Here is a 21,032-nt window from a genome sequence, read left to right as displayed (position 1 = left end):
AACAGCAAACGTGTCTCGGATCAAAAACACTAGTCAAAATCCTAAATCCCAGTACAACTCGTGCCAAAGGACCAGAAGGAGATTCGCGACCTCTCAGCATTTTCTATAATCAAACCAAACCATAAAAGGTCAATCTTTTTGCTTGGGATTGTGCTGCATTACAACTTTTTTCTACAAACTAGGTAAGTTTTTTTTACTCCCCCAGTCTGGTTCTCTACATACGTAGAAATGGTTTGCTAGAAAATTGCTCGACTTTATTTGTAGGCCATAATTCACATTGTGAACTCCGTAGATGTTCTTCAAATATGGGAGAAAGGAATCTGTACTTAAAAAAAAAAAAAAAAAAAAAAAAAAAAAAGCACTCAATGGCACATTTGACTATAAGTAAACTGTGACATGGTGTGGCGTGAAACTGATAATGGCGTTCGTCGGGCATGGGGGATTAGCTCAAGTGGTAGAGCGCTCGCTTAGCATGCGAGAGGTAGCGGGATCGATGCCCGCATTCTCCAATACAATCTTTGGATTCCTTTTTCAGTTGGCCGAGTGAATTGTTTATGCCACCTGCTCGTGGCACACACGTCCAAACCTTGAAGACTTTCAACAATGGCTAAATCAAGCCTTCGATAGCTCAGCTGGTAGAGCGGAGGACTGTAGATCTAAATTAGCAATCCTTAGGTCGCTGGTTCAATTCCGGCTCGAAGGAAGTTTTGTGTATTCTATCAGATGTTTTCAACCTTCTGGCAAATACCAGACAGCTATGCTCTTTCTGGACATGTAGACAGAAACACAACCGGAAAGTTTTTTCTCCAGTTTGCCTTGTGAATTCAAAACTTAGGCAGCAACAGTGCTTTTACTTTATGGAGATGCTGAGCACCAATGTGAAAACGTCTTCAACTGTAGCATGCTACCCAAGCAAAAGGAACCAACGTCCCTGGGTGGACTCGAACCACCAACCTTTCGGTTAACAGCCGAACGCGCTAACCGATTGCGCCACAGAGACACAAACGCCTGCCGAACTTTCGTCTAACAGCCGGACGCACCCACCAGTTTTAACCGGAACCTTAAACAATGGTCAGACACCATTTCCTCTAATGATTTTCAACAATAATATGACACAAGAAAGCAAAAAAAAACAAAGAAACAATTGCAGAACCCCAGGAGTACTCTAGTCGCCAACAAATATGTAATGGCTGAAAATTTACATGTCATCGACCTGAACACAAACAGTCATTAGAATTTTACTCTGTACATCTGTTAACACAAGCAGAGTGGCGCAGCGGAAGCGTGCTGGGCCCATAACCCAGAGGTCGATGGATCGAAGCCATCCTCTGCTAAATTGTGCTGCATTGCATCTTTTTCTACAAACTAGCTAAGTTTTTTTCACTTCCCCATTTTGGTTCTCTATATACAGAGAAATGGTTTGCTAGAAAATTGCTCGACTGTATTTGTAGACCATAATTCACATTGTGAAACCCAGCGGTCAATGGATTGAAACCAACCTCTGCTAAATAGTTGTGTTTTATAAACTTCATCATTGCATATCAACTGAACTTTTCTGTCAACAGCAAACGTGTCTCGGATCAAAAACACTAGTCAAAATCCTAAATCCCAGTACAACTCGTGCCAAAGGACCAGAAGGAGATTCGCGACCTCTCAGCATTTTCTATATTCAAACCAAACCATAAAAGATCAATCTTTTCGCTTGGGATTGTGCTGCATTACAACTTTTTTCTACAAACTAGGTAAGTTTTTTTTCATTCCCCCAGTTTGGTTCTCTATATACAGAGAAATGGTTTACTAGAAAATTGCTCGACTGTATTTGTAGGCCATAATTCACATTGTGAAACCCAGCGGTCGATGGATCGAAACCAACCTCTGCTAAATAGTTGTGTTTTATAAACTTCATCATTGCATATCAACTGAACTTTTCTGTCAACAGCAAACGTGTCTCGGATCAAAAACACTAGTCAAAATCCTAAATCCCAGTACAACTCGTGCCAAAGGACCAGAAGGAGATTCGCGACCTCTCAGCATTTTCTATATTCAAACCAAACCATAAAAGGTCAATCTTTTTGCTTGGGATTGTGCTGCATTACAACTTTTTTCTACAAACTAGGTAAGTTTTTTTTACTCCCCCAGTCTGGTTCTCTACATACATAGAAATGGTTTGCTAGAAAATTGCCCGACTGTATTTGTAGGCCATAATTCACATTGTGAAACCCAGCGGTCGATGGATCGAAACCAACCTCTGCTAAATAGTTGTGATTTATAAACTTCATCATTGCATATCAACTGAACTTTTCTGTCAACAGCAAACGTGTCTCGGATCAAAAACACTAGTCAAAATCCTAAATCCCAGTACAACTCGTGCCAAAGGACCAGAAGGAGATTCGCGACCTCTCAGCATTTTCTATATTCAAACCAAACCATAAAAGATCAATCTTTTCGCTTGGGATTGTGCTGCATTACAACTTTTTTCTACAAACTAGGTAAGTTTTTTTTCATTCCCCCAGTTTGGTTCTCTATATACAGAGAAATGGTTTACTAGAAAATTGCTCGACTGTATTTGTAGGCCATAATTCACATTGTGAAACCCAGCGGTCGATGGATCGAAACCAACCTCTGCTAAATAGTTGTGTTTTATAAACTTCATCATTGCATATCAACTGAACTTTTCTGTCAACAGCAAACGTGTCTCGGATCAAAAACACTAGTCAAAATCCTAAATCCCAGTACAACTCGTGCCAAAGGACCAGAAGGAGATTCGCGACCTCTCAGCATTTTCTATATTCAAACCAAACCATAAAAGGTCAATCTTTTTGCTTGGGATTGTGCTGCATTACAACTTTTTTCTACAAACTAGGTAAGTTTTTTTTACTCCCCCAGTCTGGTTCTCTACATACATAGAAATGGTTTGCTAGAAAATTGCCCGACTGTATTTGTAGGCCATAATTCACATTGTGAAACCCAGCGGTCGATGGATCGAAACCAACCTCTGCTAAATAGTTGTGATTTATAAACTTCATCATTGCATATCAACTGAACTTTTCTGTCAACAGCAAACGTGTCTCGGATCAAAAACACTAGTCAAAATCCTAAATCCCAGTACAACTCGTGCCAAAGGACCAGAAGGAGATTCGCGACCTCTCAGCATTTTCTATAATCAAACCAAACCATAAAAGGTCAATCTTTTTGCTTGGGATTGTGCTGCATTACAACTTTTTTCTACAAACTAGGTAAGTTTTTTTTACTCCCCCAGTCTGGTTCTCTACATACGTAGAAATGGTTTGCTAGAAAATTGCTCGACTTTATTTGTAGGCCATAATTCACATTGTGAACTCCGTAGATGTTCTTCAAATATGGGAGAAAGGAATCTGTACTTAAAAAAAAAAAAAAAAAAAAAAAAAAAAAAGCACTCAATGGCACATTTGACTATAAGTAAACTGTGACATGGTGTGGCGTGAAACTGATAATGGCGTTCGTCGGGCATGGGGGATTAGCTCAAGTGGTAGAGCGCTCGCTTAGCATGCGAGAGGTAGCGGGATCGATGCCCGCATTCTCCAATACAATCTTTGGATTCCTTTTTCAGTTGGCCGAGTGAATTGTTTATGCCACCTGCTCGTGGCACACACGTCCAAACCTTGAAGACTTTCAACAATGGCTAAATCAAGCCTTCGATAGCTCAGCTGGTAGAGCGGAGGACTGTAGATCTAAATTAGCAATCCTTAGGTCGCTGGTTCAATTCCGGCTCGAAGGAAGTTTTGTGTATTCTATCAGATGTTTTCAACCTTCTGGCAAATACCAGACAGCTATGCTCTTTCTGGACATGTAGACAGAAACACAACCGGAAAGTTTTTTCTCCAGTTTGCCTTGTGAATTCAAAACTTAGGCAGCAACAGTGCTTTTACTTTATGGAGATGCTGAGCACCAATGTGAAAACGTCTTCAACTGTAGCATGCTACCCAAGCAAAAGGAACCAACGTCCCTGGGTGGACTCGAACCACCAACCTTTCGGTTAACAGCCGAACGCGCTAACCGATTGCGCCACAGAGACACAAACGCCTGCCGAACTTTCGTCTAACAGCCGGACGCACCCACCAGTTTTAACCGGAACCTTAAACAATGGTCAGACACCATTTCCTCTAATGATTTTCAACAATAATATGACACAAGAAAGCAAAAAAAAACAAAGAAACAATTGCAGAACCCCAGGAGTACTCTAGTCGCCAACAAATATGTAATGGCTGAAAATTTACATGTCATCGACCTGAACACAAACAGTCATTAGAATTTTACTCTGTACATCTGTTAACACAAGCAGAGTGGCGCAGCGGAAGCGTGCTGGGCCCATAACCCAGAGGTCGATGGATCGAAGCCATCCTCTGCTAAATTGTGCTGCATTGCATCTTTTTCTACAAACTAGCTAAGTTTTTTTCACTTCCCCATTTTGGTTCTCTATATACAGAGAAATGGTTTGCTAGAAAATTGCTCGACTGTATTTGTAGACCATAATTCACATTGTGAAACCCAGCGGTCAATGGATTGAAACCAACCTCTGCTAAATAGTTGTGTTTTATAAACTTCATCATTGCATATCAACTGAACTTTTCTGTCAACAGCAAACGTGTCTCGGATCAAAAACACTAGTCAAAATCCTAAATCCCAGTACAACTCGTGCCAAAGGACCAGAAGGAGATTCGCGACCTCTCAGCATTTTCTATATTCAAACCAAACCATAAAAGATCAATCTTTTCGCTTGGGATTGTGCTGCATTACAACTTTTTTCTACAAACTAGGTAAGTTTTTTTTCATTCCCCCAGTTTGGTTCTCTATATACAGAGAAATGGTTTACTAGAAAATTGCTCGACTGTATTTGTAGGCCATAATTCACATTGTGAAACCCAGCGGTCGATGGATCGAAACCAACCTCTGCTAAATAGTTGTGTTTTATAAACTTCATCATTGCATATCAACTGAACTTTTCTGTCAACAGCAAACGTGTCTCGGATCAAAAACACTAGTCAAAATCCTAAATCCCAGTACAACTCGTGCCAAAGGACCAGAAGGAGATTCGCGACCTCTCAGCATTTTCTATATTCAAACCAAACCATAAAAGGTCAATCTTTTTGCTTGGGATTGTGCTGCATTACAACTTTTTTCTACAAACTAGGTAAGTTTTTTTTACTCCCCCAGTCTGGTTCTCTACATACATAGAAATGGTTTGCTAGAAAATTGCCCGACTGTATTTGTAGGCCATAATTCACATTGTGAAACCCAGCGGTCGATGGATCGAAACCAACCTCTGCTAAATAGTTGTGATTTATAAAATTCATCATTGCATATCAACTGAACTTTTCTGTCAACAGCAAACGTGTCTCGGATCAAAAACACTAGTCAAAATCCTAAATCCCAGTACAACTCGTGCCAAAGGACCAGAAGGAGATTCGCGACCTCTCAGCATTTTCTATATTCAAACCAAACCATAAAAGGTCAATCTTTTTGCTTGGGATTGTGCTGCATTACAACTTTTTTCTACAAACTAGGTAAGTTTTTTTTACTCCCCCAGTCTGGTTCTCTACATACATAGAAATGGTTTGCTAGAAAATTGCCCGACTGTATTTGTAGGCCATAATTCACATTGTGAACTACGTAGATGTTCTTCAAATATGGGAGAAAGGAATCTGTACTTAAAAAAAAAAAAAAAAAAAGCACTCAATGGCACATTTGACTATAAGTAAACTGTGACATGGTGTGGCGTGAAACTGATAATGGCGTTCGTCGGGCATGGGGGATTAGCTCAAGTGGTAGAGCGCTCGCTTAGCATGCGAGAGGTAGCGGGATCGATGCCCGCATTCTCCAATACAATCTTTGGATTCCTTTTTCAGTTGGCCGAGTGAATTGTTTATGCCACCTGCTCGTGGCACACACGTCCAAACCTTGAAGACTTTCAACAATGGCTAAATCAAGCCTTCGATAGCTCAGCTGGTAGAGCGGAGGACTGTAGATCTAAATTGGCAATCTTTAGGTCGCTGGTTCAATTCCGGCTCGAAGGAAGTTTTGTGTATTCTATCAGATGTTTTCAACCTTCTGGCAAATACCAGACAGCTATGCTCTTTCTGGACATGTAGACAGAAACACAACCGGAAAGTTTTTTCTCCAGTTTGCCTTGTGAATTCAAAACTTAGGCAGCAACAGTGCTTTTACTTTATGGAGATGCTGAGCACCAATGTGAAAACGTCTTCAACTGTAGCATGCTACCCAAGCAAAAGGAACCAACGTCCCTGGGTGGACTCGAACCACCAACCTTTCGGTTAACAGCCGAACGCGCTAACCGATTGCGCCACAGAGACACAAACGCCTGCCGAACTTTCGTCTAACAGCCGGACGCACCCACCAGTTTTAACCGGAACCTTAAACAATGGTCAGACACCATTTCCTCTAATGATTTTCAACAATAATATGACACAAGAAAGCAAAAAAAAACAAAGAAACAATTGCAGAACCCCAGGAGTACTCTAGTCGCCAACAAATATGTAATGGCTGAAAATTTACATGTCATCGACCTGAACACAAACAGTCATTAGAATTTTACTCTGTACATCTGTTAACACAAGCAGAGTGGCGCAGCGGAAGCGTGCTGGGCCCATAACCCAGAGGTCGATGGATCGAAGCCATCCTCTGCTAAATTGTGCTGCATTGCATCTTTTTCTACAAACTAGCTAAGTTTTTTTCACTTCCCCATTTTGGTTCTCTATATACAGAGAAATGGTTTGCTAGAAAATTGCTCGACTGTATTTGTAGACCATAATTCACATTGTGAAACCCAGCGGTCAATGGATTGAAACCAACCTCTGCTAAATAGTTGTGTTTTATAAACTTCATCATTGCATATCAACTGAACTTTTCTGTCAACAGCAAACGTGTCTCGGATCAAAAACACTAGTCAAAATCCTAAATCCCAGTACAACTCGTGCCAAAGGACCAGAAGGAGATTCGCGACCTCTCAGCATTTTCTATATTCAAACCAAACCATAAAAGATCAATCTTTTCGCTTGGGATTGTGCTGCATTACAACTTTTTTCTACAAACTAGGTAAGTTTTTTTTCATTCCCCCAGTTTGGTTCTCTATATACAGAGAAATGGTTTACTAGAAAATTGCTCGACTGTATTTGTAGGCCATAATTCACATTGTGAAACCCAGCGGTCGATGGATCGAAACCAACCTCTGCTAAATAGTTGTGTTTTATAAACTTCATCATTGCATATCAACTGAACTTTTCTGTCAACAGCAAACGTGTCTCGGATCAAAAACACTAGTCAAAATCCTAAATCCCAGTACAACTCGTGCCAAAGGACCAGAAGGAGATTCGCGACCTCTCAGCATTTTCTATATTCAAACCAAACCATAAAAGGTCAATCTTTTTGCTTGGGATTGTGCTGCATTACAACTTTTTTCTACAAACTAGGTAAGTTTTTTTTACTCCCCCAGTCTGGTTCTCTACATACATAGAAATGGTTTGCTAGAAAATTGCCCGACTGTATTTGTAGGCCATAATTCACATTGTGAAACCCAGCGGTCGATGGATCGAAACCAACCTCTGCTAAATAGTTGTGATTTATAAACTTCATCATTGCATATCAACTGAACTTTTCTGTCAACAGCAAACGTGTCTCGGATCAAAAACACTAGTCAAAATCCTAAATCCCAGTACAACTCGTGCCAAAGGACCAGAAGGAGATTCGCGACCTCTCAGCATTTTCTATAATCAAACCAAACCATAAAAGGTCAATCTTTTTGCTTGGGATTGTGCTGCATTACAACTTTTTTCTACAAACTAGGTAAGTTTTTTTTACTCCCCCAGTCTGGTTCTCTACATACGTAGAAATGGTTTGCTAGAAAATTGCTCGACTTTATTTGTAGGCCATAATTCACATTGTGAACTCCGTAGATGTTCTTCAAATATGGGAGAAAGGAATCTGTACATAAAAAAAAAAAAAAAAAAAAAAAAAAAAGCACTCAATGGCACATTTGACTATAAGTAAACTGTGACATGGTGTGGCGTGAAACTGATAATGGCGTTCGTCGGGCATGGGGGATTAGCTCAAGTGGTAGAGCGCTCGCTTAGCATGCGAGAGGTAGCGGGATCGATGCCCGCATTCTCCAATACAATCTTTGGATTCCTTTTTCAGTTGGCCGAGTGAATTGTTTATGCCACCTGCTCGTGGCACACACGTCCAAACCTTGAAGACTTTCAACAATGGCTAAATCAAGCCTTCGATAGCTCAGCTGGTAGAGCGGAGGACTGTAGATCTAAATTAGCAATCCTTAGGTCGCTGGTTCAATTCCGGCTCGAAGGAAGTTTTGTGTATTCTATCAGATGTTTTCAACCTTCTGGCAAATACCAGACAGCTATGCTCTTTCTGGACATGTAGACAGAAACACAACCGGAAAGTTTTTTCTCCAGTTTGCCTTGTGAATTCAAAACTTAGGCAGCAACAGTGCTTTTACTTTATGGAGATGCTGAGCACCAATGTGAAAACGTCTTCAACTGTAGCATGCTACCCAAGCAAAAGGAACCAACGTCCCTGGGTGGACTCGAACCACCAACCTTTCGGTTAACAGCCGAACGCGCTAACCGATTGCGCCACAGAGACACAAACGCCTGCCGAACTTTCGTCTAACAGCCGGACGCACCCACCAGTTTTAACCGGAACCTTAAACAATGGTCAGACACCATTTCCTCTAATGATTTTCAACAATAATATGACACAAGAAAGCAAAAAAAAACAAAGAAACAATTGCAGAACCCCAGGAGTACTCTAGTCGCCAACAAATATGTAATGGCTGAAAATTTACATGTCATCGACCTGAACACAAACAGTCATTAGAATTTTACTCTGTACATCTGTTAACACAAGCAGAGTGGCGCAGCGGAAGCGTGCTGGGCCCATAACCCAGAGGTCGATGGATCGAAGCCATCCTCTGCTAAATTGTGCTGCATTGCATCTTTTTCTACAAACTAGCTAAGTTTTTTTCACTTCCCCATTTTGGTTCTCTATATACAGAGAAATGGTTTGCTAGAAAATTGCTCGACTGTATTTGTAGACCATAATTCACATTGTGAAACCCAGCGGTCAATGGATTGAAACCAACCTCTGCTAAATAGTTGTGTTTTATAAACTTCATCATTGCATATCAACTGAACTTTTCTGTCAACAGCAAACGTGTCTCGGATCAAAAACACTAGTCAAAATCCTAAATCCCAGTACAACTCGTGCCAAAGGACCAGAAGGAGATTCGCGACCTCTCAGCATTTTCTATATTCAAACCAAACCATAAAAGATCAATCTTTTCGCTTGGGATTGTGCTGCATTACAACTTTTTTCTACAAACTAGGTAAGTTTTTTTTCATTCCCCCAGTTTGGTTCTCTATATACAGAGAAATGGTTTACTAGAAAATTGCTCGACTGTATTTGTAGGCCATAATTCACATTGTGAAACCCAGCGGTCGATGGATCGAAACCAACCTCTGCTAAATAGTTGTGTTTTATAAACTTCATCATTGCATATCAACTGAACTTTTCTGTCAACAGCAAACGTGTCTCGGATCAAAAACACTAGTCAAAATCCTAAATCCCAGTACAACTCGTGCCAAAGGACCAGAAGGAGATTCGCGACCTCTCAGCATTTTCTATATTCAAACCAAACCATAAAAGGTCAATCTTTTTGCTTGGGATTGTGCTGCATTACAACTTTTTTCTACAAACTAGGTAAGTTTTTTTTACTCCCCCAGTCTGGTTCTCTACATACATAGAAATGGTTTGCTAGAAAATTGCCCGACTGTATTTGTAGGCCATAATTCACATTGTGAAACCCAGCGGTCGATGGATCGAAACCAACCTCTGCTAAATAGTTGTGATTTATAAACTTCATCATTGCATATCAACTGAACTTTTCTGTCAACAGCAAACGTGTCTCGGATCAAAAACACTAGTCAAAATCCTAAATCCCAGTACAACTCGTGCCAAAGGACCAGAAGGAGATTCGCGACCTCTCAGCATTTTCTATAATCAAACCAAACCATAAAAGGTCAATCTTTTTGCTTGGGATTGTGCTGCATTACAACTTTTTTCTACAAACTAGGTAAGTTTTTTTTACTCCCCCAGTCTGGTTCTCTACATACGTAGAAATGGTTTGCTAGAAAATTGCTCGACTTTATTTGTAGGCCATAATTCACATTGTGAACTCCGTAGATGTTCTTCAAATATGGGAGAAAGGAATCTGTACTTAAAAAAAAAAAAAAAAAAAAAAAAAAAAGCACTCAATGGCACATTTGACTATAAGTAAACTGTGACATGGTGTGGCGTGAAACTGATAATGGCGTTCGTCGGGCATGGGGGATTAGCTCAAGTGGTAGAGCGCTCGCTTAGCATGCGAGAGGTAGCGGGATCGATGCCCGCATTCTCCAATACAATCTTTGGATTCCTTTTTCAGTTGGCCGAGTGAATTGTTTATGCCACCTGCTCGTGGCACACACGTCCAAACCTTGAAGACTTTCAACAATGGCTAAATCAAGCCTTCGATAGCTCAGCTGGTAGAGCGGAGGACTGTAGATCTAAATTAGCAATCCTTAGGTCGCTGGTTCAATTCCGGCTCGAAGGAAGTTTTGTGTATTCTATCAGATGTTTTCAACCTTCTGGCAAATACCAGACAGCTATGCTCTTTCTGGACATGTAGACAGAAACACAACCGGAAAGTTTTTTCTCCAGTTTGCCTTGTGAATTCAAAACTTAGGCAGCAACAGTGCTTTTACTTTATGGAGATGCTGAGCACCAATGTGAAAACGTCTTCAACTGTAGCATGCTACCCAAGCAAAAGGAACCAACGTCCCTGGGTGGACTCGAACCACCAACCTTTCGGTTAACAGCCGAACGCGCTAACCGATTGCGCCACAGAGACACAAACGCCTGCCGAACTTTCGTCTAACAGCCGGACGCACCCACCAGTTTTAACCGGAACCTTAAACAATGGTCAGACACCATTTCCTCTAATGATTTTCAACAATAATATGACACAAGAAAGCAAAAAAAAACAAAGAAACAATTGCAGAACCCCAGGAGTACTCTAGTCGCCAACAAATATGTAATGGCTGAAAATTTACATGTCATCGACCTGAACACAAACAGTCATTAGAATTTTACTCTGTACATCTGTTAACACAAGCAGAGTGGCGCAGCGGAAGCGTGCTGGGCCCATAACCCAGAGGTCGATGGATCGAAGCCATCCTCTGCTAAATTGTGCTGCATTGCATCTTTTTCTACAAACTAGCTAAGTTTTTTTCACTTCCCCATTTTGGTTCTCTATATACAGAGAAATGGTTTGCTAGAAAATTGCTCGACTGTATTTGTAGACCATAATTCACATTGTGAAACCCAGCGGTCAATGGATTGAAACCAACCTCTGCTAAATAGTTGTGTTTTATAAACTTCATCATTGCATATCAACTGAACTTTTCTGTCAACAGCAAACGTGTCTCGGATCAAAAACACTAGTCAAAATCCTAAATCCCAGTACAACTCGTGCCAAAGGACCAGAAGGAGATTCGCGACCTCTCAGCATTTTCTATATTCAAACCAAACCATAAAAGATCAATCTTTTCGCTTGGGATTGTGCTGCATTACAACTTTTTTCTACAAACTAGGTAAGTTTTTTTTCATTCCCCCAGTTTGGTTCTCTATATACAGAGAAATGGTTTACTAGAAAATTGCTCGACTGTATTTGTAGGCCATAATTCACATTGTGAAACCCAGCGGTCGATGGATCGAAACCAACCTCTGCTAAATAGTTGTGTTTTATAAACTTCATCATTGCATATCAACTGAACTTTTCTGTCAACAGCAAACGTGTCTCGGATCAAAAACACTAGTCAAAATCCTAAATCCCAGTACAACTCGTGCCAAAGGACCAGAAGGAGATTCGCGACCTCTCAGCATTTTCTATATTCAAACCAAACCATAAAAGGTCAATCTTTTTGCTTGGGATTGTGCTGCATTACAACTTTTTTCTACAAACTAGGTAAGTTTTTTTTACTCCCCCAGTCTGGTTCTCTACATACATAGAAATGGTTTGCTAGAAAATTGCCCGACTGTATTTGTAGGCCATAATTCACATTGTGAAACCCAGCGGTCGATGGATCGAAACCAACCTCTGCTAAATAGTTGTGATTTATAAACTTCATCATTGCATATCAACTGAACTTTTCTGTCAACAGCAAACGTGTCTCGGATCAAAAACACTAGTCAAAATCCTAAATCCCAGTACAACTCGTGCCAAAGGACCAGAAGGAGATTCGCGACCTCTCAGCATTTTCTATATTCAAACCAAACCATAAAAGATCAATCTTTTCGCTTGGGATTGTGCTGCATTACAACTTTTTTCTACAAACTAGGTAAGTTTTTTTTCATTCCCCCAGTTTGGTTCTCTATATACAGAGAAATGGTTTACTAGAAAATTGCTCGACTGTATTTGTAGGCCATAATTCACATTGTGAAACCCAGCGGTCGATGGATCGAAACCAACCTCTGCTAAATAGTTGTGTTTTATAAACTTCATCATTGCATATCAACTGAACTTTTCTGTCAACAGCAAACGTGTCTCGGATCAAAAACACTAGTCAAAATCCTAAATCCCAGTACAACTCGTGCCAAAGGACCAGAAGGAGATTCGCGACCTCTCAGCATTTTCTATATTCAAACCAAACCATAAAAGGTCAATCTTTTTGCTTGGGATTGTGCTGCATTACAACTTTTTTCTACAAACTAGGTAAGTTTTTTTTACTCCCCCAGTCTGGTTCTCTACATACATAGAAATGGTTTGCTAGAAAATTGCCCGACTGTATTTGTAGGCCATAATTCACATTGTGAAACCCAGCGGTCGATGGATCGAAACCAACCTCTGCTAAATAGTTGTGATTTATAAACTTCATCATTGCATATCAACTGAACTTTTCTGTCAACAGCAAACGTGTCTCGGATCAAAAACACTAGTCAAAATCCTAAATCCCAGTACAACTCGTGCCAAAGGACCAGAAGGAGATTCGCGACCTCTCAGCATTTTCTATAATCAAACCAAACCATAAAAGGTCAATCTTTTTGCTTGGGATTGTGCTGCATTACAACTTTTTTCTACAAACTAGGTAAGTTTTTTTTACTCCCCCAGTCTGGTTCTCTACATACGTAGAAATGGTTTGCTAGAAAATTGCTCGACTTTATTTGTAGGCCATAATTCACATTGTGAACTCCGTAGATGTTCTTCAAATATGGGAGAAAGGAATCTGTACTTAAAAAAAAAAAAAAAAAAAAAAAAAAAAAAGCACTCAATGGCACATTTGACTATAAGTAAACTGTGACATGGTGTGGCGTGAAACTGATAATGGCGTTCGTCGGGCATGGGGGATTAGCTCAAGTGGTAGAGCGCTCGCTTAGCATGCGAGAGGTAGCGGGATCGATGCCCGCATTCTCCAATACAATCTTTGGATTCCTTTTTCAGTTGGCCGAGTGAATTGTTTATGCCACCTGCTCGTGGCACACACGTCCAAACCTTGAAGACTTTCAACAATGGCTAAATCAAGCCTTCGATAGCTCAGCTGGTAGAGCGGAGGACTGTAGATCTAAATTAGCAATCCTTAGGTCGCTGGTTCAATTCCGGCTCGAAGGAAGTTTTGTGTATTCTATCAGATGTTTTCAACCTTCTGGCAAATACCAGACAGCTATGCTCTTTCTGGACATGTAGACAGAAACACAACCGGAAAGTTTTTTCTCCAGTTTGCCTTGTGAATTCAAAACTTAGGCAGCAACAGTGCTTTTACTTTATGGAGATGCTGAGCACCAATGTGAAAACGTCTTCAACTGTAGCATGCTACCCAAGCAAAAGGAACCAACGTCCCTGGGTGGACTCGAACCACCAACCTTTCGGTTAACAGCCGAACGCGCTAACCGATTGCGCCACAGAGACACAAACGCCTGCCGAACTTTCGTCTAACAGCCGGACGCACCCACCAGTTTTAACCGGAACCTTAAACAATGGTCAGACACCATTTCCTCTAATGATTTTCAACAATAATATGACACAAGAAAGCAAAAAAAAACAAAGAAACAATTGCAGAACCCCAGGAGTACTCTAGTCGCCAACAAATATGTAATGGCTGAAAATTTACATGTCATCGACCTGAACACAAACAGTCATTAGAATTTTACTCTGTACATCTGTTAACACAAGCAGAGTGGCGCAGCGGAAGCGTGCTGGGCCCATAACCCAGAGGTCGATGGATCGAAGCCATCCTCTGCTAAATTGTGCTGCATTGCATCTTTTTCTACAAACTAGCTAAGTTTTTTTCACTTCCCCATTTTGGTTCTCTATATACAGAGAAATGGTTTGCTAGAAAATTGCTCGACTGTATTTGTAGACCATAATTCACATTGTGAAACCCAGCGGTCAATGGATTGAAACCAACCTCTGCTAAATAGTTGTGTTTTATAAACTTCATCATTGCATATCAACTGAACTTTTCTGTCAACAGCAAACGTGTCTCGGATCAAAAACACTAGTCAAAATCCTAAATCCCAGTACAACTCGTGCCAAAGGACCAGAAGGAGATTCGCGACCTCTCAGCATTTTCTATATTCAAACCAAACCATAAAAGATCAATCTTTTCGCTTGGGATTGTGCTGCATTACAACTTTTTTCTACAAACTAGGTAAGTTTTTTTTCATTCCCCCAGTTTGGTTCTCTATATACAGAGAAATGGTTTACTAGAAAATTGCTCGACTGTATTTGTAGGCCATAATTCACATTGTGAAACCCAGCGGTCGATGGATCGAAACCAACCTCTGCTAAATAGTTGTGTTTTATAAACTTCATCATTGCATATCAACTGAACTTTTCTGTCAACAGCAAACGTGTCTCGGATCAAAAACACTAGTCAAAATCCTAAATCCCAGTACAACTCGTGCCAAAGGACCAGAAGGAGATTCGCGACCTCTCAGCATTTTCTATATTCAAACCAAACCATAAAAGGTCAATCTTTTTGCTTGGGATTGTGCTGCATTACAACTTTTTTCTACAAACTAGGTAAGTTTTTTTTACTCCCCCAGTCTGGTTCTCTACATACATAGAAATGGTTTGCTAGAAAATTGCCCGACTGTATTTGTAGGCCATAATTCACATTGTGAAACCCAGCGGTCGATGGATCGAAACCAACCTCTGCTAAATAGTTGTGATTTATAAACTTCATCATTGCATATCAACTGAACTTTTCTGTCAACAGCAAACGTGTCTCGGATCAAAAACACTAGTCAAAATCCTAAATCCCAGTACAACTCGTGCCAAAGGACCAGAAGGAGATTCGCGACCTCTCAGCATTTTCTATATTCAAACCAAACCATAAAAGATCAATCTTTTCGCTTGGGATTGTGCTGCATTACAACTTTTTTCTACAAACTAGGTAAGTTTTTTTTCATTCCCCCAGTTTGGTTCTCTATATACAGAGAAATGGTTTACTAGAAAATTGCTCGACTGTATTTGTAGGCCATAATTCACATTGTGAAACCCAGCGGTCGATGGATCGAAACCAACCTCTGCTAAATAGTTGTGTTTTATAAACTTCATCATTGCATATCAACTGAACTTTTCTGTCAACAGCAAACGTGTCTCGGATCAAAAACACTAGTCAAAATCCTAAATCCCAGTACAACTCGTGCCAAAGGACCAGAAGGAGATTCGCGACCTCTCAGCATTTTCTATATTCAAACCAAACCATAAAAGGTCAATCTTTTTGCTTGGGATTGTGCTGCATTACAACTTTTTTCTACAAACTAGGTAAGTTTTTTTTACTCCCCCAGTCTGGTTCTCTACATACATAGAAATGGTTTGCTAGAAAATTGCCCGACTGTATTTGTAGGCCATAATTCACATTGTGAAACCCAGCGGTCGATGGATCGAAACCAACCTCTGCTAAATAGTTGTGATTTATAAACTTCATCATTGCATATCAACTGAACTTTTCTGTCAACAGCAAACGTGTCTCGGATCAAAAACACTAGTCAAAATCCTAAATCCCAGTACAACTCGTGCCAAAGGACCAGAAGGAGATTCGCGACCTCTCAGCATTTTCTATAATCAAACCAAACCATAAAAGGTCAATCTTTTTGCTTGGGATTGTGCTGCATTACAACTTTTTTCTACAAACTAGGTAAGTTTTTTTTACTCCCCCAGTCTGGTTCTCTACATACGTAGAAATGGTTTGCTAGAAAATTGCTCGACTTTATTTGTAGGCCATAATTCACATTGTGAACTCCGTAGATGTTCTTCAAATATGGGAGAAAGGAATCTGTACTTAAAAAAAAAAAAAAAAAAAAAAAAAAAAAAGCACTCAATGGCACATTTGACTATAAGTAAACTGTGACATGGTGTGGCGTGAAACTGATAATGGCGTTCGTCGGGCATGGGGGATTAGCTCAAGTGGTAGAGCGCTCGCTTAGCATGCGAGAGGTAGCGGGATCGATGCCCGCATTCTCCAATACAATCTTTGGATTCCTTTTTCAGTTGGCCGAGTGAATTGTTTATGCCACCTGCTCGTGGCACACACGTCCAAACCTTGAAGACTTTCAACAATGGCTAAATCAAGCCTTCGATAGCTCAGCTGGTAGAGCGGAGGACTGTAGATCTAAATTAGCAATCCTTAGGTCGCTGGTTCAATTCCGGCTCGAAGGAAGTTTTGTGTATTCTATCAGATGTTTTCAACCTTCTGGCAAATACCAGACAGCTATGCTCTTTCTGGACATGTAGACAGAAACACAACCGGAAAGTTTTTTCTCCAGTTTGCCTTGTGAATTCAAAACTTAGGCAGCAACAGTGCTTTTACTTTATGGAGATGCTGAGCACCAATGTGAAAACGTCTTCAACTGTAGCATGCTACCCAAGCAAAAGGAACCAACGTCCCTGGGTGGACTCGAACCACCAACCTTTCGGTTAACAGCCGAACGCGCTAACCGATTGCGCCACAGAGACACAAACGCCTGCCGAACTTTCGTCTAACAGCCGGACGCACCCACCAGTTTTAACCGGAACCTTAAACAATGGTCAGACACCATTTCCTCTAATGATTTTCAACAATAATATGACACAAGAAAGCAAAAAAAAACAAAGAAACAATTGCAGAACCCCAGGAGTACTCTAGTCGCCAACAAATATGTAATGGCTGAAAATTTACATGTCATCGACCTGAACACAAACAGTCATTAGAATTTTACTCTGTACATCTGTTAACACAAGCAGAGTGGCGCAGCGGAAGCGTGCTGGGCCCATAACCCAGAGGTCGATGGATCGAAGCCATCCTCTGCTAAATTGTGCTGCATTGCATCTTTTTCTACAAACTAGCTAAGTTTTTTTCACTTCCCCATTTTGGTTCTCTATATACAGAGAAATGGTTTGCTAGAAAATTGCTCGACTGTATTTGTAGACCATAATTCACATTGTGAAACCCAGCGGTCAATGGATTGAAACCAACCTCTGCTAAATAGTTGTGTTTTATAAACTTCATCATTGCATATCAACTGAACTTTTCTGTCAACAGCAAACGTGTCTCGGATCAAAAACACTAGTCAAAATCCTAAATCCCAGTACAACTCGTGCCAAAGGACCAGAAGGAGATTCGCGACCTCTCAGCATTTTCTATATTCAAACCAAACCATAAAAGATCAATCTTTTCGCTTGGGATTGTGCTGCATTACAACTTTTTTCTACAAACTAGGTAAGTTTTTTTTCATTCCCCCAGTTTGGTTCTCTATATACAGAGAAATGGTTTACTAGAAAATTGCTCGACTGTATTTGTAGGCCATAATTCACATTGTGAAACCCAGCGGTCGATGGATCGAAACCAACCTCTGCTAAATAGTTGTGTTTTATAAACTTCATCATTGCATATCAACTGAACTTTTCTGTCAACAGCAAACGTGTCTCGGATCAAAAACACTAGTCAAAATCCTAAATCCCAGTACAACTCGTGCCAAAGGACCAGAAGGAGATTCGCGACCTCTCAGCATTTTCTATATTCAAACCAAACCATAAAAGGTCAATCTTTTTGCTTGGGATTGTGCTGCATTACAACTTTTTTCTACAAACTAGGTAAGTTTTTTTTACTCCCCCAGTCTGGTTCTCTACATACATAGAAATGGTTTGCTAGAAAATTGCCCGACTGTATTTGTAGGCCATAATTCACATTGTGAAACCCAGCGGTCGATGGATCGAAACCAACCTCTGCTAAATAGTTGTGATTTATAAAATTCATCATTGCATATCAACTGAACTTTTCTGTCAACAGCAAACGTGTCTCGGATCAAAAACACTAGTCAAAATCCTAAATCCCAGTACAACTCGTGCCAAAGGACCAGAAGGAGATTCGCGACCTCTCAGCATTTTCTATATTCAAACCAAACCATAAAAGGTCAATCTTTTTGCTTGGGATTGTGCTGCATTACAACTTTTTTCTACAAACTAGGTAAGTTTTTTTTACTCCCCCAGTCTGGTTCTCTACATACATAGAAATGGTTTGCTAGAAAATTGCCCGACTGTATTTGTAGGCCATAATTCACATTGTGAACTACGTAGATGTTCTTCAAATATGGGAGAAAGGAATCTGTACTTAAAAAAAAAAAAAAAAAAAGCACTCAATGGCACATTTGACTATAAGTAAACTGTGACATGGTGTGGCGTGAAACTGATAATGGCGTTCGTCGGGCATGGGGGATTAGCTCAAGTGGTAGAGCGCTCGCTTAGCATGCGAGAGGTAGCGGGATCGATGCCCGCATTCTCCAATACAATCTTTGGATTCCTTTTTCAGTTGGCCGAGTGAATTGTTTATGCCACCTGCTCGTGGCACACACGTCCAAACCTTGAAGACTTTCAACAATGGCTAAATCAAGCCTTCGATAGCTCAGCTGGTAGAGCGGAGGACTGTAGATCTAAATTGGCAATCTTTAGGTCGCTGGTTCAATTCCGGCTCGAAGGAAGTTTTGTGTATTCTATCAGATGTTTTCAACCTTCTGGCAAATACCAGACAGCTATGCTCTTTCTGGACATGTAGACAGAAACACAACCGGAAAGTTTTTTCTCCAGTTTGCCTTGTGAATTCAAAACTTAGGCAGCAACAGTGCTTTTACTTTATGGAGATGCTGAGCACCAATGTGAAAACGTCTTCAACTGTAGCATGCTACCCAAGCAAAAGGAACCAACGTCCCTGGGTGGACTCGAACCACCAACCTTTCGGTTAACAGCCGAACGCGCTAACCGATTGCGCCACAGAGACACAAACGCCTGCCGAACTTTCGTCTAACAGCCGGACGCACCCACCAGTTTTAACCGGAACCTTAAACAATGGTCAGACACCATTTCCTCTAATGATTTTCAACAATAATATGACACAAGAAAGCAAAAAAAAACAAAGAAACAATTGCAGAACCCCAGGAGTACTCTAGTCGCCAACAAATATGTAATGGCTGAAAATTTACATGTCATCGACCTGAACACAAACAGTCATTAGAATTTTACTCTGTACATCTGTTAACACAAGCAGAGTGGCGCAGCGGAAGCGTGCTGGGCCCATAACCCAGAGGTCGATGGATCGAAGCCATCCTCTGCTAAATTGTGCTGCATTGCATCTTTTTCTACAAACTAGCTAAGTTTTTTTCACTTCCCCATTTTGGTTCTCTATATACAGAGAAATGGTTTGCTAGAAAATTGCTCGACTGTATTTGTAGACCATAATTCACATTGTGAAACCCAGCGGTCAATGGATTGAAACCAACCTCTGCTAAATAGTTGTGTTTTATAAACTTCATCATTGCATATCAACTGAACTTTTCTGTCAACAGCAAACGTGTCTCGGATCAAAAACACTAGTCAAAATCCTAAATCCCAGTACAACTCGTGCCAAAGGACCAGAAGGAGATTCGCGACCTCTCAGCATTTTCTATATTCAAACCAAACCATAAAAGATCAATCTTTTCGCTTGGGATTGTGCTGCATTACAACTTTTTTCTACAAACTAGGTAAGTTTTTTTTCATTCCCCCAGTTTGGTTCTCTATATACAGAGAAATGGTTTACTAGAAAATTGCTCGACTGTATTTGTAGGCCATAATTCACATTGTGAAACCCAGCGGTCGATGGATCGAAACCAACCTCTGCTAAATAGTTGTGTTTTATAAACTTCATCATTGCATATCAACTGAACTTTTCTGTCAACAGCAAACGTGTCTCGGATCAAAAACACTAGTCAAAATCCTAAATCCCAGTACAACTCGTGCCAAAGGACCAGAAGGAGATTCGCGACCTCTCAGCATTTTCTATATTCAAACCAAACCATAAAAGGTCAATCTTTTTGCTTGGGATTGTGCTGCATTACAACTTTTTTCTACAAACTAGGTAAGTTTTTTTTACTCCCCCAGTCTGGTTCTCTACATACATAGAAATGGTTTGCTAGAAAATTGCCCGACTGTATTTGTAGGCCATAATTCACATTGTGAAACCCAGCGGTCGATGGATCGAAACCAACCTCTGCTAAATAGTTGTGATTTATAAACTTCATCATTGCATATCAACTGAACTTTTCTGTCAACAGCAAACGTGTCTCGGATCAAAAACACTAGTCAAAATCCTAAATCCCAGTACAACTCGTGCCAAAGGACCAGAAGGAGATTCGCGACCTCTCAGCATTTTCTATAATCAAACCAAACCATAAAAGGTCAATCTTTTTGCTTGGGATTGTGCTGCATTACAACTTTTTTCTACAAACTAGGTAAGTTTTTTTTACTCCCCCAGTCTGGTTCTCTACATACGTAGAAATGGTTTGCTAGAAAATTGCTCGACTTTATTTGTAGGCCATAATTCACATTGTGAACTCCGTAGATGTTCTTCAAATATGGGAGAAAGGAATCTGTACATAAAAAAAAAAAAAAAAAAAAAAAAAAAAGCACT

The 21,032-nt window shown here is 40.5% G+C and overlaps 14 non-coding genes across 14 annotated transcripts; all 14 read left to right on the top strand.

Moving 5' to 3' along the window:
• The first annotated feature begins 436 nt into the window (after positions 1–436).
• Positions 437–509, top strand: TRNAA-AGC (transfer RNA alanine (anticodon AGC)). Its single transcript has one exon. It is a non-coding gene; the product is annotated as a tRNA-Ala (tRNA).
• A 108-nt stretch (positions 510–617) lies between these two features.
• On the top strand, positions 618–703 carry TRNAY-GUA (transfer RNA tyrosine (anticodon GUA)). The gene is given in 2 exon segments: positions 618–654; positions 668–703. It is a non-coding gene; the product is annotated as a tRNA-Tyr (tRNA).
• Positions 704–3,490: 2,787 nt separating this feature from the next.
• On the top strand, positions 3,491–3,563 carry TRNAA-AGC (transfer RNA alanine (anticodon AGC)). Its single transcript has one exon. It is a non-coding gene; the product is annotated as a tRNA-Ala (tRNA).
• A 108-nt stretch (positions 3,564–3,671) lies between these two features.
• TRNAY-GUA (transfer RNA tyrosine (anticodon GUA)) lies at positions 3,672–3,757 on the top strand. The gene is given in 2 exon segments: positions 3,672–3,708; positions 3,722–3,757. It is a non-coding gene; the product is annotated as a tRNA-Tyr (tRNA).
• A 2,029-nt stretch (positions 3,758–5,786) lies between these two features.
• Positions 5,787–5,859, top strand: TRNAA-AGC (transfer RNA alanine (anticodon AGC)). Its single transcript has one exon. It is a non-coding gene; the product is annotated as a tRNA-Ala (tRNA).
• A 2,232-nt stretch (positions 5,860–8,091) lies between these two features.
• Positions 8,092–8,164, top strand: TRNAA-AGC (transfer RNA alanine (anticodon AGC)). The gene has a single exon. It is a non-coding gene; the product is annotated as a tRNA-Ala (tRNA).
• Positions 8,165–8,272: 108 nt separating this feature from the next.
• Positions 8,273–8,358, top strand: TRNAY-GUA (transfer RNA tyrosine (anticodon GUA)). The gene is given in 2 exon segments: positions 8,273–8,309; positions 8,323–8,358. It is a non-coding gene; the product is annotated as a tRNA-Tyr (tRNA).
• Positions 8,359–10,396: 2,038 nt separating this feature from the next.
• Positions 10,397–10,469, top strand: TRNAA-AGC (transfer RNA alanine (anticodon AGC)). Its single transcript has one exon. It is a non-coding gene; the product is annotated as a tRNA-Ala (tRNA).
• A 108-nt stretch (positions 10,470–10,577) lies between these two features.
• On the top strand, positions 10,578–10,663 carry TRNAY-GUA (transfer RNA tyrosine (anticodon GUA)). Its single transcript is given in 2 exon segments — positions 10,578–10,614; positions 10,628–10,663. It is a non-coding gene; the product is annotated as a tRNA-Tyr (tRNA).
• A 2,787-nt stretch (positions 10,664–13,450) lies between these two features.
• On the top strand, positions 13,451–13,523 carry TRNAA-AGC (transfer RNA alanine (anticodon AGC)). The gene has a single exon. It is a non-coding gene; the product is annotated as a tRNA-Ala (tRNA).
• A 108-nt stretch (positions 13,524–13,631) lies between these two features.
• On the top strand, positions 13,632–13,717 carry TRNAY-GUA (transfer RNA tyrosine (anticodon GUA)). Its single transcript is given in 2 exon segments — positions 13,632–13,668; positions 13,682–13,717. It is a non-coding gene; the product is annotated as a tRNA-Tyr (tRNA).
• A 2,787-nt stretch (positions 13,718–16,504) lies between these two features.
• Positions 16,505–16,577, top strand: TRNAA-AGC (transfer RNA alanine (anticodon AGC)). The gene has a single exon. It is a non-coding gene; the product is annotated as a tRNA-Ala (tRNA).
• A 108-nt stretch (positions 16,578–16,685) lies between these two features.
• On the top strand, positions 16,686–16,771 carry TRNAY-GUA (transfer RNA tyrosine (anticodon GUA)). Its single transcript is given in 2 exon segments — positions 16,686–16,722; positions 16,736–16,771. It is a non-coding gene; the product is annotated as a tRNA-Tyr (tRNA).
• Positions 16,772–18,800: 2,029 nt separating this feature from the next.
• On the top strand, positions 18,801–18,873 carry TRNAA-AGC (transfer RNA alanine (anticodon AGC)). Its single transcript has one exon. It is a non-coding gene; the product is annotated as a tRNA-Ala (tRNA).
• The last annotated feature ends 2,159 nt before the right edge of the window (positions 18,874–21,032 follow it).

Source organism: Dendrobates tinctorius, unplaced genomic scaffold, assembly GCF_039654945.1.
Source record: "Dendrobates tinctorius isolate UK_male_01 unplaced genomic scaffold, ASM3965494v1 ptg000251l, whole genome shotgun sequence".
Classification (NCBI taxonomy): domain Eukaryota; kingdom Metazoa; phylum Chordata; class Amphibia; order Anura; family Dendrobatidae; genus Dendrobates; species Dendrobates tinctorius.
The sequence above is the reverse complement of the archived record's forward strand: the minus strand, read 5'-3'. Positions and strand labels throughout refer to the sequence as shown.